At 36.9% G+C, this 13232-nt stretch overlaps 2 long non-coding RNA genes across 3 annotated transcripts in view; one reads left to right on the top strand and one right to left on the bottom strand.

Moving 5' to 3' along the window:
- LOC309633133 overlaps positions 1-13232 on the top strand; it is a 452881-nt gene that overhangs the window by 161750 nt on the left and 277899 nt on the right. The window lies entirely within an intron of this gene.
- The window catches only part of LOC309633130, a 249039-nt gene that overhangs the window by 39593 nt on the left and 196214 nt on the right, over positions 1-13232 (bottom strand). The window lies entirely within an intron of this gene.

Raw genomic sequence — 13232 nt, 5'->3', positions numbered from 1 at the left:
AAGTATGCTAAGATCCACTCCCCAGAGACAACTGCTTTTAATCTCTTCTTCTTTTTTACTTTTTTTAAACATCTATATTGGAGTATAACTGGTTTACAATGGTGTGTTAGTTTCTGCTTTATAACAAAGGGAATCAGCTATACATATACATATATCCCCATATCCCCACCCTCCCTATCCCACCCCTCTAGGTGGTCACAAAGCACCGAGCTGATGTCCCTGTGCTATGTGTCTGCTTCCCACTAGTTATCTATTTTACATCTGGTAGTGTATATATGTCCATGCCACTCTCTCACTTCATCCCAGCTTACCCTTCCCCCTCCCTGTGTCCTCAAGTCCATTCTTTACGTCTGCAGCTTTATTCCTATCCTGCCCCTAGGTTCTTCAGAACCTTTTTTTTTTTTTTTTTTAGATTCCATATATATGTGTTAGCATACAGTATTTGTTTTTCTCTTTCTGACTTACTTCACTCTGTATGACAGACTCTAGGACCATCCACGTCACTACAAATAATTCAATTTCATTTTTTTTATGGCTGAGTAATATTGCATTGTATATATGTGCCACATCTTCTTTATCCATTCATCTGTCGATGGATACATAGGTTGCTTCCATGTCCTAGCTATAGTAAATAGAGCTGCAATGAACATTGTGGTACATGACTCTTTTTGAATTACGGTTTTCTCAGGATATATGCCCAGTAGTGGGATTGCTGGGTCATATGGTAGTTCTATTTCTAGTTTTTTAAGAAACCTCCATACTGTTCTCCATAGTGGCTGTATCAATTCACCCTCCCAACAACAGTGCAAGAGGGTTCCCTTTTCTCCATACCCTCTCCAGCATTTATTGTTTCTAGATTTTTGATGATGGCCATTCTGACTGGTGTGAGGTGATACCTCATTGTAGTTTTGATTTGCATTACTCTAATGATTAGTAATGTAGAGCATTCGTTCATGTGTTTGTTGGCAATCTGTATATCTTCTTTGGAGAAATGTCTATTTAGGTCTTCTGCCCATTTTTGGATTGGGTTGTTTGTTTTCTTGATATTGAGCTGCATGAGCTGCTTGTATATTTCGGAGATTAATCCTCTGTAACATGCTTCATTTGCAAATATATTCTCCCATTCTGAGAGTTGTCTTTTCGTCTTGTTTATGGTTTCCTTTGCTGTGCAAAAGCTTTTAAGTTTCAGTTGGTCCCGTTTGTTTATTTTAGTTTTTATTTCCATTTCTCTAGGAGGTGGGTCAAAAAGGATTTTGCCGTGACTTATGTCATAGAATGTTCTGCCTATGTTTTCCTCTAAGAGTTTTATAGTGTCTGGCCTTACATTTAGGTCTTTACTCCATTTGGAGATTATTTTTGTGTATGGTGTAAGGGAGTGTTCTAATTTCATTCTTTTACATGTAGCTGTCCAATTTTCCCAGCAACACTTATTGAAGAGGCTGTCTTTTCTCCATTGTATATTCTTGCCTCCTTTATCAAAGATAAGGTGACCACATATGCGTGGGTTTATCTCTGGGCTTTCTATCCTGTTCCATTGATCTATATTTCTGTTTTTGTGCTAGTACCATACTGTCTTGATTACTGTAGCTTTGTAGTATAGTCTGAAGTCTGGGAGCCTGATTTCTCCAGCTCTGTTTTTCTTTCTCAAGATTGCTTTGGCTATTTGGGGTCTTTTGTGTTTCCATACAAATTGTGAAATTTTTTGTTCTAGTTGTGCAAAAAATGCCATTGGTAGTTTGATAGGGATTGCATTGAATCTGTAGAATGCTTTGGGTAGTATAGTCACTTTCACAATGTTGATTCTTCCAATCCAAGAACATGGTATACCTCTCGATCTTATTGTGTCGTCTTTAATTTCCTTCATCAGTGTCTTATAGTTTTCTGCATACAGGTCTTTTGTCTCCTTAGGTAGGTTTATTCCTAGGTATTTTATTCTTTTTGTAGCAATGGTAAATGGGAGTGTTTCCTTAATTTCTCTTTCAGGTTTTTTGTCTTTAGTGTATAGGAATGCAAGAGGTTTCTGTGCATTAATTTTGTATCCTGCTACTTTACCAAATTCATTGATTAGATCTAGTAGTTTTCTGGTAGAATCTTTAGGAGTCTCTATATAGTATCATGTCATCTGCAAACAGTGACAGTTTTACTTCTTCTTTTCTTATTTGGACTCTTTTTATTTCTTTTTCTTTTCTGATTGCTGTCGCTAAAACTTCCAAAACTATGTTGAATAATAGTGGTGCAAGTGGGCAACCTTGTCTTTCTCGTGATTGTAGTGGAAATGGTTTCAGTTTTTCACCAATGAGAATGGTATTGTCTGTGGGTTTGTCATATATGGCCTTTATTATGTTGAGGTAACTTCCCTCTATGCCTGCATTCTGGAGGAGTTTTTATCATAAATGGGAGTTGAATTTTGTCAAAAGCTTTTTCTGCATCTATTGAGATGATCATATGGTTTTAATCCTTCAGTTTAATATGGTCTATCACACTGATTGACTTGCCTATATTAAACATTCCTTGCATTCCTGGGATAAACCCCACTGATCATGGTGTATGATCCTTTTAATGTGCTGTTAGATTCTGTTTGCTAGTATTTTGTTGAAGATTTTTGAGTCTATGTTCATCAGTGATATTGGCCTGTAGTTTTCTTTCTTTGTGACACCGTTGTCTGGTTTTGGTATCAGGGTGATGATGGCCTCATAGAATGAGTTTGGGAGTGTTCCTCCCTCTGCTATATTTTGGAAGAGTCTGAGAAGGATAGATGTTAGCTCTTCTCTAAATGTTTGATGGAATTCACCTGTGATGCCATCTGGTCCTGGGCTTTTGTTTGTTGGACGATTTTTTAATTACAGTTTCAATTTCAGTGCTTGTGATAGGTCTGTTCATATTTTCTATTTCTTCCTGGTTCAGTCTCAGAAGGTGGTGCTTTTCTAAGAATGTCTATTTCTTCCAGGTTGTCCATTTTATTGGCATATAGTTACTTGTAGTAATCTCTCATGATCCTTTGTATTTCTGCAGTGTCAGTTGTTATTTCTCCTTTTTCATTTCTAATTCTGTTGATTTGAGTCTTCTCCCTTGTTTTCTTGATGAGTTTGGCTAATGGTTTACCAGTTTTGGTTATCTTCTCAAAGAACCAGCTTTTAGGTTTATTGATCTTTGCTATTGTTTCCTTCATATCTTTTTCATTTATTTCTGATCTGATCTTTATGATTTCTTTCCTTCTGCTAACTTTGCAGGTTTTTTCTTCTTCTTTCTCTAATTTTTTTAAGGTATAAGGTTAGGTTGTTTATTTGAGATGTGTCTTGGTCATTGTGGTAGGACTGTATTGCTATAAACTTCCCTTTTAGAATTGCTTTAGCTGCACCCCATAGGTGTTGGGTCGTTGTGTTTTCATTGTCATTTTTTCTAGGTATTCTTTGATTTCCTCTTTGATTTCTAGTGATACCTTGGTTATTTAGTAGTGTATTGTTCAGCTTCCATGTGTTTGTATTGTTTACAGGTTTTTTTTCCTGTAAATGGTATCTAGTCTCAAAGCATTGTGGTTGGAAAAGATACTTGATAAGATTTCAATTTTCTTAAATTTACCAAGGCCTGATTTGTGACCCAAGATATGATCTATCCTGGAGAATGTTCCATGAGCATTTGAGAAGAAAGTGTATTCTGTTGTTTTTGGATGGAATGTCCTATAAATATCAGTTAAGTCCATCTTGTTTAATGTATCATTTAAAGCTTGTGTTTCCTTATTTATTTTCATTTTGGATGATCTGTCCATTGGTGAAAGTGGGGTGTTAAAGTCCCCTACTATGATCGTGTTACTGTCGATTTCCCCTTTTATGGCTGTTAGCATTTTCCTTATGTATTGAGGTGCTCCTATGTTGGGTGCATAAATATTTACAATTGTTATATTTCCTTCTTGGATTGATCCCTTGATCATTATGTTATGTCCTTCTTTGTCTCTTGTGACAGTCTTTATTTTACAGTCTATTTTGTCTGATATGAGAACTGTTACTCCAGCTTTCTTTAGATTTCCATTTACATGGACTATCTTTTTCCATCCCCTCACTCTCAGTCTGTATGTGTCCCTATGTCTGAAGTGGGTCTCTTGTAGACAGCATATATATGGGTCTTGTTTTTGTATCCATTGAGCCAGTCTATGTCTTTTAGTTGGAGCATTTAGTCCACTTACATTTAAGGTAGTTATCGATATGTATGTTCCTATTACCATTTTCTTAATTGTTTTGGGTTTGTTTTTGTAGGTCTTTTCCTTCCCTTGTGTTTCCTGCCTAGAAAAGTTCCTTTAGTTTTTGTTGTAAATCTGGTTTGGTGGTGCTGAATCCTCTTAGCTTTTACTTGTCTGTAAAGGTTTTAATTTCTCCAATGAATCCGAATGAGATCCTTGCTGGGTAGAGTAATCTTGGTTGTAGGTTTTTCCCTTTCTTCACTTTAAATATCTCCTGCCACTCCCTTGTGGCTTGCAGAGTTTCTGTTGAAAGATCAGCTGTTAACCTATGGGGATTCCCTTGTATGTTATTTGTTGCTTTTCCCTTGCTGCTTTTAATATTTTTTATTTGTATTTAATTTTTGATAGTTTGATTAATATGTGTCTTGGCATGTATTTCCTTCGATTGATCCTGTGTGGGACTCTCTTCGCTTCCTGGACTTGATTGACTGTTTCCCTCCCATATTAGGGAAGTTTTCAAGTATAATCTCTTCGCATATTTTCTCAGTCCCTTTCTTTTTCTTTTCTTCTTCTGGGACCCCTATTATTCGAATGTTGGTGTGTTTAGTGTTGTCCCAGAAGTCTCTGAGACTGTCCTCAACTCTTTTCATTCTTTTTTCTTTATTCTGCTCTGCTCTGGTGGGCTGCACAGGCTCCTGGGAGGGGAGGTGTGGATAGTGACCTGTGCTCGCATACAGGCTTCTTGGTGGCTGCAGCAGCAGCCTTAGCGTCTCATGCCTGTCTCTGGAGCTCGTTTAGGCGGTGCTCTGAATCCCCTCTCCTCGCGCACCTGAAACGATGGTCTCTTGCCTCTTAGGCAGGTCCAGACTTTTTCCTGGACTCCCTCCCGGCCAGCTGTGGTGCACTAGCCCTTTCAGGCTGTGTTCACGCAGCCAACCCCAGTCCTCTCCCTGCGATCCAACCTCTGAAGCCCGAGCCTTAGCTCCCAGCCCCCGCCTGCCCCAGTGGGTGAGCAGACAAGCCTCTCGGGCTGGTGAGTGCTGGTTGGCACCGATCCTCTGTGTGGGAATCTCTCTGCTTTGCCTTCTGCACCCCTGTTGCTGCGCTCTCCTCCATGGCTCCGAAGCTCCCCCCTCTGCTACCCCCATCTCCACCAGTGAAGGGGCTTCCTAGTGTGTGGAAACCTTTCCTCCTTCACAGCTCCCTCCCACTGGTGCAGGTCCCATCCCTATTCTTTTGACTTTGTTTTTTCTTTTTTCTTTTGCCCTACCCAGGTACTTGGGGAGTTTCTTGCCTTTTGAGAAGTCTGAGGTCTTCTCCCAGCGTTCAGTAGGTGTTCTGTAGGAGTTGTTCCTCATGTAGATGTATTTCTGATGTATTTGTGGGGAGGAAGGTGATCTCCACGTCTTACTCCTCTGCCATCTTGAAGGTCTCTATCCTTTTTTTCTTTTGATGTTAATAGTATATCCTAAACACACACTTGATTGATTTATTAACTTCAGAGTTTTGTTTATTACATCTTGCTATATAGATGATGACCTAGCTCATTTACAACAGCACATTTCAGCCGTTGGTTAAAGAACATGTACAGACTTTTGATATTGAAGCGCTTTATATTGAAAAGTGAAGGAGATAGTCTATTCATTGATTTCAGTCATTCCATATGTATGGGCTTGTGGTCTATTTCCCAAAATATCCTTTCTGGTAAAGCATTACTTATGAACATGAAGTGTAACCTCTTCATTCTTGCATTTATTTATTAATTCACTCAATAAATCTTTATTCAGTGCATACTATATGCCAGGAACTAGGTTGGGTATTGGGAATAAAGTCCAGAACAACGTTTTCCCTCATGGAGCTTATTTTCATTCTCAGCTGACAGCCTCTTTTATCTGTAGTCTAGTCACTGAGACAGGTATTGAACAGTTAATTATAATTGTGCTGTGTGCTATGAAGAAGTGTAGGGTAATTTGCAAGTGTAATAAAGGGGTACCTCCAAGTTACCCTGAAGGTCATGGAATTTATAGATGATTAAACTTTTATCACTTTCTCCCAGCATCTTACTGCTTTCACTGGTTTTAAGAAATAAGAATTCCAATCATTATTTTAATTTTGACTTTAAACTATACCCAGCCTCCATGAGGTAATGGCATTTCATTTGAAATATGTAGGATGAAGAGGAGGTGGTTGACAAGTCATAGGCATGCAGTAGGAAGAGGATTCCAGACAGAAGGAACCATCATGAAGTGAGAATGAACATGGTATGTGGATAAACAGGAAGTGACTTCTCAATTTGATAGAACTTTAAAATCAGAGATGCATTTACTTCACTCTTCAAGTGCTCTTTACAATTCTTTAAATCTTTAATTTCTTTAAAATAGAACTTGCAAGTAAAGAATACTATGCCATCCTTCTACTCAGATAGGAAAGGAGGTAATAGATGTTAAATGATACTTGTCAGACATCCTTCTCAGCTCCTTTAAAAACTGTGAGGTATATGTCCTAGCTCTCCTTTTATGGACAGCCAAACCCTGCCACCCACTTACAAATGGGTTTGTTATTTTATTGTAGATGAACCCAAATAGCTAATGAAAATCTTCTAACTTAGAGACCAAAACAAAGGTGCTCTAAGAACGTGTGCTGAAGTAGAAACAGTAAGGTGCCATTCAGAATTCAGTCAAAGATTTTCATGCTCTCATGTCCTCCTGCATGTCACATGCAGGCAAGAACTGGGAGACAGTTGAGTGAGCAGGAAAAGAACACTTTTAAAGACTCCGTTCTTGCCTCTTCCTCCACCACCCCCCACCCCCAGCATTGTAGAAGCACAGATGAGAGAGGAGACTTACGGATTGAGCGTGAGTACCAATACAGCGGTTTTAAGTGCTATTTCCCTCTTTAAGCATCAGTGAATTTAAGAGCTAAGAAAAGCTGAGAGTACAGGTGTGCAACCTTCCACTTGTTCTCTCTCCAAAAACCCTTTGCAGTTCCAGTTTCTCCCTCCTTCCTTCTGATTTCATATTTAATGTATGATGAGGTAGAAAGAAGAGAGAAAGCTGTCAACTCATGATAAAAATAAACTAGCTCTAACTGGCTACTTCCATTTTCTTGGGAAAATTCTGGCATTTGTTATTAGATCAATACCCCACATGGAAAAGATGTTCACTAAAAAGCTGAAGGGAATATGAGGGGTGATGTTTATAGGCAAAATCAGGTCATGTGGTTATAAGACCCATGGATATCATATAAAAACAGGGACTCATGTTACATGTTTATGGTTAAAATGTATAACTCCCTTATATTGTTTCACTAAATCCACATATCAACCTATGATGATTTAATCTTAGTCTACAGGTGATCATATTTACTCAGGCAAATTTCTTAAATTTTTCTCTAATATTAACTTAATGAAATAGAGTGGAAGGGAGTTTGCTCATAATGTCTGAGAAATGCTTGATCTCCCAGTTAATGATATTTCTGGAGTTCAGCTATCATAAGTCTAAAGGAACACTGTCCAGTAATATAATGTAAGCCACATATTGTTTTTAAAATGTTTGTAGCCACATTAAAAATGTAAGAATAAATAGACAAAATTAACTTTAAGGACATGTATTATTTCACTCAATATAGCTAAACTGTTATTATTTCAACATGTAATCAGTATAAAAAATCGAGACACTTTACATTTTTCTCATACTAAGCCTTTAAAATCTGATCTGTATTTTACACTTAAAACACATCTCAAATTGAATGCTAAATTTTCATTGAACTACTTGATCTGTAAACTCATAAAATTTAGAGTTGAAAAAGTAGATTCACGTGGAGAGAGTAAAAAGATCAGTGGTTACAAGGGGCTGAAGGGAAGGAAGGATGAATAGGCAGAGCACAAAGGAGACTTAGGGCAGTGAAGCTATTCCATATGATAATATAATGATGGAGACATGCCATTACACATCTGTCAAAACCCATAGAATGCACATCATCCGGAGTGATCCCTAATGTAAATTATGAACTTTGGGTGATAATTAGTTGTCAATGTTGGTTCATCTGATTGGTAACAAATGTCCCACTCTGGTGCCAGATATTGATAGTGGGGGAGGTTTTATGTGTGGGGAGAGAACAGGGGGTCTATGAGAACTCTCTACTTTCTGCTCAATTCTTCTGTGAACCAAAGCTGCTCTAAAAAATAAAGTCTATCAAAAATCAAATTATGAACTGACTAGTGAATTTTCTCCTCAAACTTTCATTCTAACTTATATCTATCTCTTCTGAGAAACTTAATATATGTTTACATAATGCAGCATACAGTTTAGCACTTGCATAATATCTTGTAATTAAAAACGATTTTTCTCTTCCCTTTAGTTATGTCAATGACTATATAATAGAACTTGGCAAAAGCTGGACCCTTGTTTCATATGCCTGTGTTCATACAGTGTGCTTATTACATTGAAATTTACCTTCCAGTCTACTAATAGTAGAATAGAGTGGACATACACATATACCTTTAAACCATCACCACATCAGGGTAATAAACCTTGCAGGCCCCAGTCACTGAACCTAAGAGAGTAGTGGGGAAAGTTTTTTTCCTCTCTTACACTTGCTTTTATGATTATAAAGGCACGCATTTTAAAGTGGATCAATAAAAAAATTTGACTCTTAAAAGTTTATGGCATTGAGATTCCTGAGTAAAATCCTATTGCTGCAACATAAAATGGTATTGCTCCTTCATATGAGCCCATCACCTCTCAGAGTCTGTGGAGAGTGGTAGAAGGAATAGATTTTCCATAGCATTCCTTTGAGAATTAACATTAGTGAATCTTCACAATTTTACTTGGGGAGGTAGGTGAGAAAATGTAGATTTAAGCAAAGAAAATGTTTTCAAAGTTAGTGATTATACGCTTGCTTCAGGGATTAGCAATACCTCACTACAGACAAATTGGATGCCTGGATCAATAGCATATACTGTGAAGCCAAGTGCTAACTGAGGACTGCTTTCTGGATCCTTCTGTTCTGTTACAGCGATTTCAAATAACATGGCCTATTCTATCAGGATTTTTCAGACATAGGTTGGGCAGAGCAATACGTATCAGGCCATTCAGTTCATTTCAGAGAGCACTGATTGGAAACATGAGACATTGATTTGTGTGCCAAACAGAATGAAAAGTGCGTAAGACAGAGTCCCTGACTTCAAAGAGCATTGCTTGTCTGAAAGTTCAGTTCTCTAAGGAAGACAGGACATTGCCAGTATACTTTTTTATTAATAGCTTCAAATTCTAGCCTCATGGGGAAACTCTTTTTTCTACTTTTCTTCCTTATAACAAGAAATGGAGATTATGCTACCTGATGTTCTAGAACATTGTCTTCCATTTCTCATGTCCTAAAAATTCTGGGCAAAATTGAATTGGAAAGTTCCTTTCAGCACCCATTCTCTTGAGTTTAAATCCAAAATCTTTGCCAATGCCCCCAAGGGAACTAACTAGAAGATCTCTTGCCTGTCTATCTCTCTAACTTCATCTCTCCCTAGCTACATCTGTCTTCAGCCACACTGGTCTCTTGATCTACCTCAAACATACCAAAGGGCTCATGACCTTTGAATTTGCTGTTCTCGCTGCCTGGAATTTTTCTTCATATAACTGACTTTTTCATCAGTCAGTTTTGTTCTAATATGACATTTCTTCAAGGACCCTTTCTCTGACCGCCTTTTCTAAAATAACCTTCCTCATGCCTTGTTTCTCTCTAACCTTTTTCCTTTTTAATTTTCTTCACAGGACTTATCACTATTTCTTGTCTCCCCTATTGGTATCTAAGGTCTATGATGAAAAGGGCTTTGTCTTATCCAGGCCACAAAAGGGTAGTAGGTATCTCATATTAGGTGCTCAGTAAATGGTAGCTAAATTCATGAATGTTTCGTTCATCCATTCACTTCTTGAGGGGTGCTGGATAAGTCAGTTAACATCTTTTAATCATAGTTTCCTCATTCATGAGATTTCTACCTAGATTTAATAAGATAATGCCTATGATAAAATAATGAAAGTTGTTAAATATCACAGAGATGTAACTAAGTATTGTTATTTTTCCTACTGAGGTTAGCTGGGCCTCCAAAGAGCTATCAAACTTCCTTAGATTCAGAGCAGAAAACACCAGTGTCTGCTTTGCACAGCAGAAATGAGTCTCTACAGTTCAGCCAGCAAATGGAGGTATTGTGGGAGGCATGCCATGACGTCTTTCCACCTCCATACAACCATAGTTGTTAATGAGTCCTTTAAAGGAAAAACAGACTAGAATGTTGTAAGATGATGGCTCATCCCCAAGGATGCCATGGTCTTATGTGAAAGTGTCTGTTGGGAAGGCAAAAACCCTTACGGCATTCCCATACACCAGTCTCAATTACTTCTTGTCCACAAAAGTATTTTGTATTTAGCTACTATATTTTTGTCAGCTTAGGCATTATTCTGCTTCTGAAGGGTGTATGTAAGAAAACTGAAAATGAAAGGCAGCCAGCTACCACTTTTTAGATAATGACAATAATAATGTGGTAAATTGACATATTCTTCAAGGAAATATGCAGGAAGACTCATTTCAAACAAGCTACCTTGTATTAAATAGGGTCTACTTAAAATAATCATGCAGTTCAGATGGCCATGATATGGGCATATTAATAGTTACATAGAAACACTTCAAAATAAGGGTAGCTAAATTCTGCCTTCGAATCTCAACAATGTTCATATAATGTATAGGAAAGAAAATAAGGGAGTAAATTATTAGCTGACAGTGCCTATTAATTGCAAAGTCACTAAAACCTTTTCATTCACTTAAACTGATGGTAGTACAAGCCACGTGCTAATAAACAGAGGAGAAGCAGCTTGCTGTGTACAGTCACTCCTTAGTAAGGTTAACAAACTACATTAACCATTCACTCATCTGTAACTTGTAATTAATCACTCCTTGAAAATTACATTGTATAATAAATGAGGACAGACATGATTCATTAAAACTTCTAATTAATTCTATTTAATACTATTTCATAGTTCATTGATAAGTGCTGAGAGAAAGATTACACTGTAGGATATTTGATGCATTACTGCTGAAGAAGTAAATAGGGGAACATTATCTAAAATGAAACATGAATACTTGCAAATGAAAATGTCAGATGTTTATCACCACAGAGCCTAGTTCTGTACTCAAGGGTCTCCGGCATCACCAGTGGAAAACTCCATTTTCAGAGCTGTATCAGTTGGTTGTGAAAGCTCTTCTGAGTTCAACCTTAATGCTCAGCATCTCAGGCTGGGAATGAGTGCTGAGTCCACTTTGTTTTTCTAATAAATGTCTATGCCTGTTTGGTGGGCTAATGGCAATACTCTTGTTAAGCAGGTATTTCTACATTTGGAAAAAGATCCATTTACATAAGAAGACAAATACTTAACAGGAAATTATGGTTTGGGGTCATTTAATTGCATTGTGTGTGTGTTTGTGTTTATGTGTGTGCAGGTCTGTGTGTGTTAAACTAGACATTAAAATAGCAAGGATATTAGTGTCAAGAAAATCCCTGTGCATTAACTATAATGTACTATTTTCAGAGAAGAAGAATCAGACCATGAAGTATATAGTTTATAGCCTAGGCTGAGAAGAAGATAATCACTGCTAATTAGTGAATAATGTATATTTTAAAATTACGTTATGGAATAATGCATTGTTAACTTTTTTTCTTTTGCTTTGCCAGCCATATAATATGCCTCAAAAATGGGTTATAGGAACCATTAGTGGTTCCATGGTGTCAATAGTGAGAACTCTTAACCGGGAGAAAATATTCACAAAGAAGATACCTAAAAAAAGAGGTTGTATCCTGAATTTACAAAGAACTTTTACAACTCATTAATAAGAAGACAATCAACTCAATAATTTGAACAAACACATAAAAACGGAGATGTACAAATGGCTAACAAATACATAAAAATATGCTCAACATTATTAATCATTGAGGAAATAAGACCATATAATACCAATATATACTCATTAAACTTCTTAAAATTTAAAAGACTGATAATACCAAGTGTTGGCAAAGATGTGGAGCAGCTGAAATGCTCATATACCACTGATGGAATATAAAATGGAAAACCACTTTGGAAAAAATTTTGACAGTTCTTAAAAAAATAAGTATACATCTACCATACAACCCAGCCATTCTACTCCTAGGTGTTTAGAGAAGAGTAATATAATTTTTATTTACACAAATACTTGTATGTGAGTATTCACGGAAGCTTTATTAATAATGGCCCCAATTATAAACAAACCAAATTCCTATCAACAGTCAAATGGATAAACCAAATGTAGCATATTCATACAATGGAATACTACTCAGTAGGAAAAAAACCTGTCAGTATGGATGGAAAAAGTCAGAAACAGAAGTCTTCAGAGTATATGAAAATCTAGAAAATGCAAATTAATCTAGAGTAACAAAGAGTAGACCAAGTATTGCCTGGAGCTGTGAGCTAAGGGAAAGATGAATTATAAGTGAGCCTGAGGAATTTTTTGGAGGTGATAGAAAGGTTTTGTATCATGATAATGGTGGTGGTTCACTGGTGTAACTGTCAAAACTCATCAAGTTTTATTCTTTAAATGGATGTAGTTTATTGTAAGTAAATTATTTTTTAATAAAGTTGAATTTTTAAAATGAGTTATAAATTTGGTTGATACATCTCCCACTCAAAATAATAGGACTCTTTAGTAAAACAACTACTTTGAAGCTTCCACTAAATTATATCTACATATGTGGCAGGTAGGATGGAGAAGGGTAGTGCTATAGGAGAGGGAGCAAGTTTTGAAGAATACATAGCTGTTTTCTGGTCCTGAACAGGTGGACCTCTAGTCAACATGTTTCATTCTGCAGGAAAGGTGATTCTGCAACTTTTCCTATTGTTAGAAAAACATTTTTTTAAAGTTGTAAATCACAGGACTTGATTCCTCCTAGCCCAACGTTGCACAGCTCAAAAAGGGGGCAAACTCACAAAAATATCTATTTCATTAACACTTTTTATTGTTGGAATTATGCTTGACATGCACT

Source organism: Balaenoptera borealis, assembly GCF_965194805.1.
Source record: "Balaenoptera borealis genome assembly, chromosome: 8".
NCBI lineage: Eukaryota > Metazoa > Chordata > Mammalia > Artiodactyla > Balaenopteridae > Balaenoptera > Balaenoptera borealis.
Note: the sequence above shows the minus strand (reverse complement) of the source record. Positions and strands in the feature narration are given on the sequence as shown.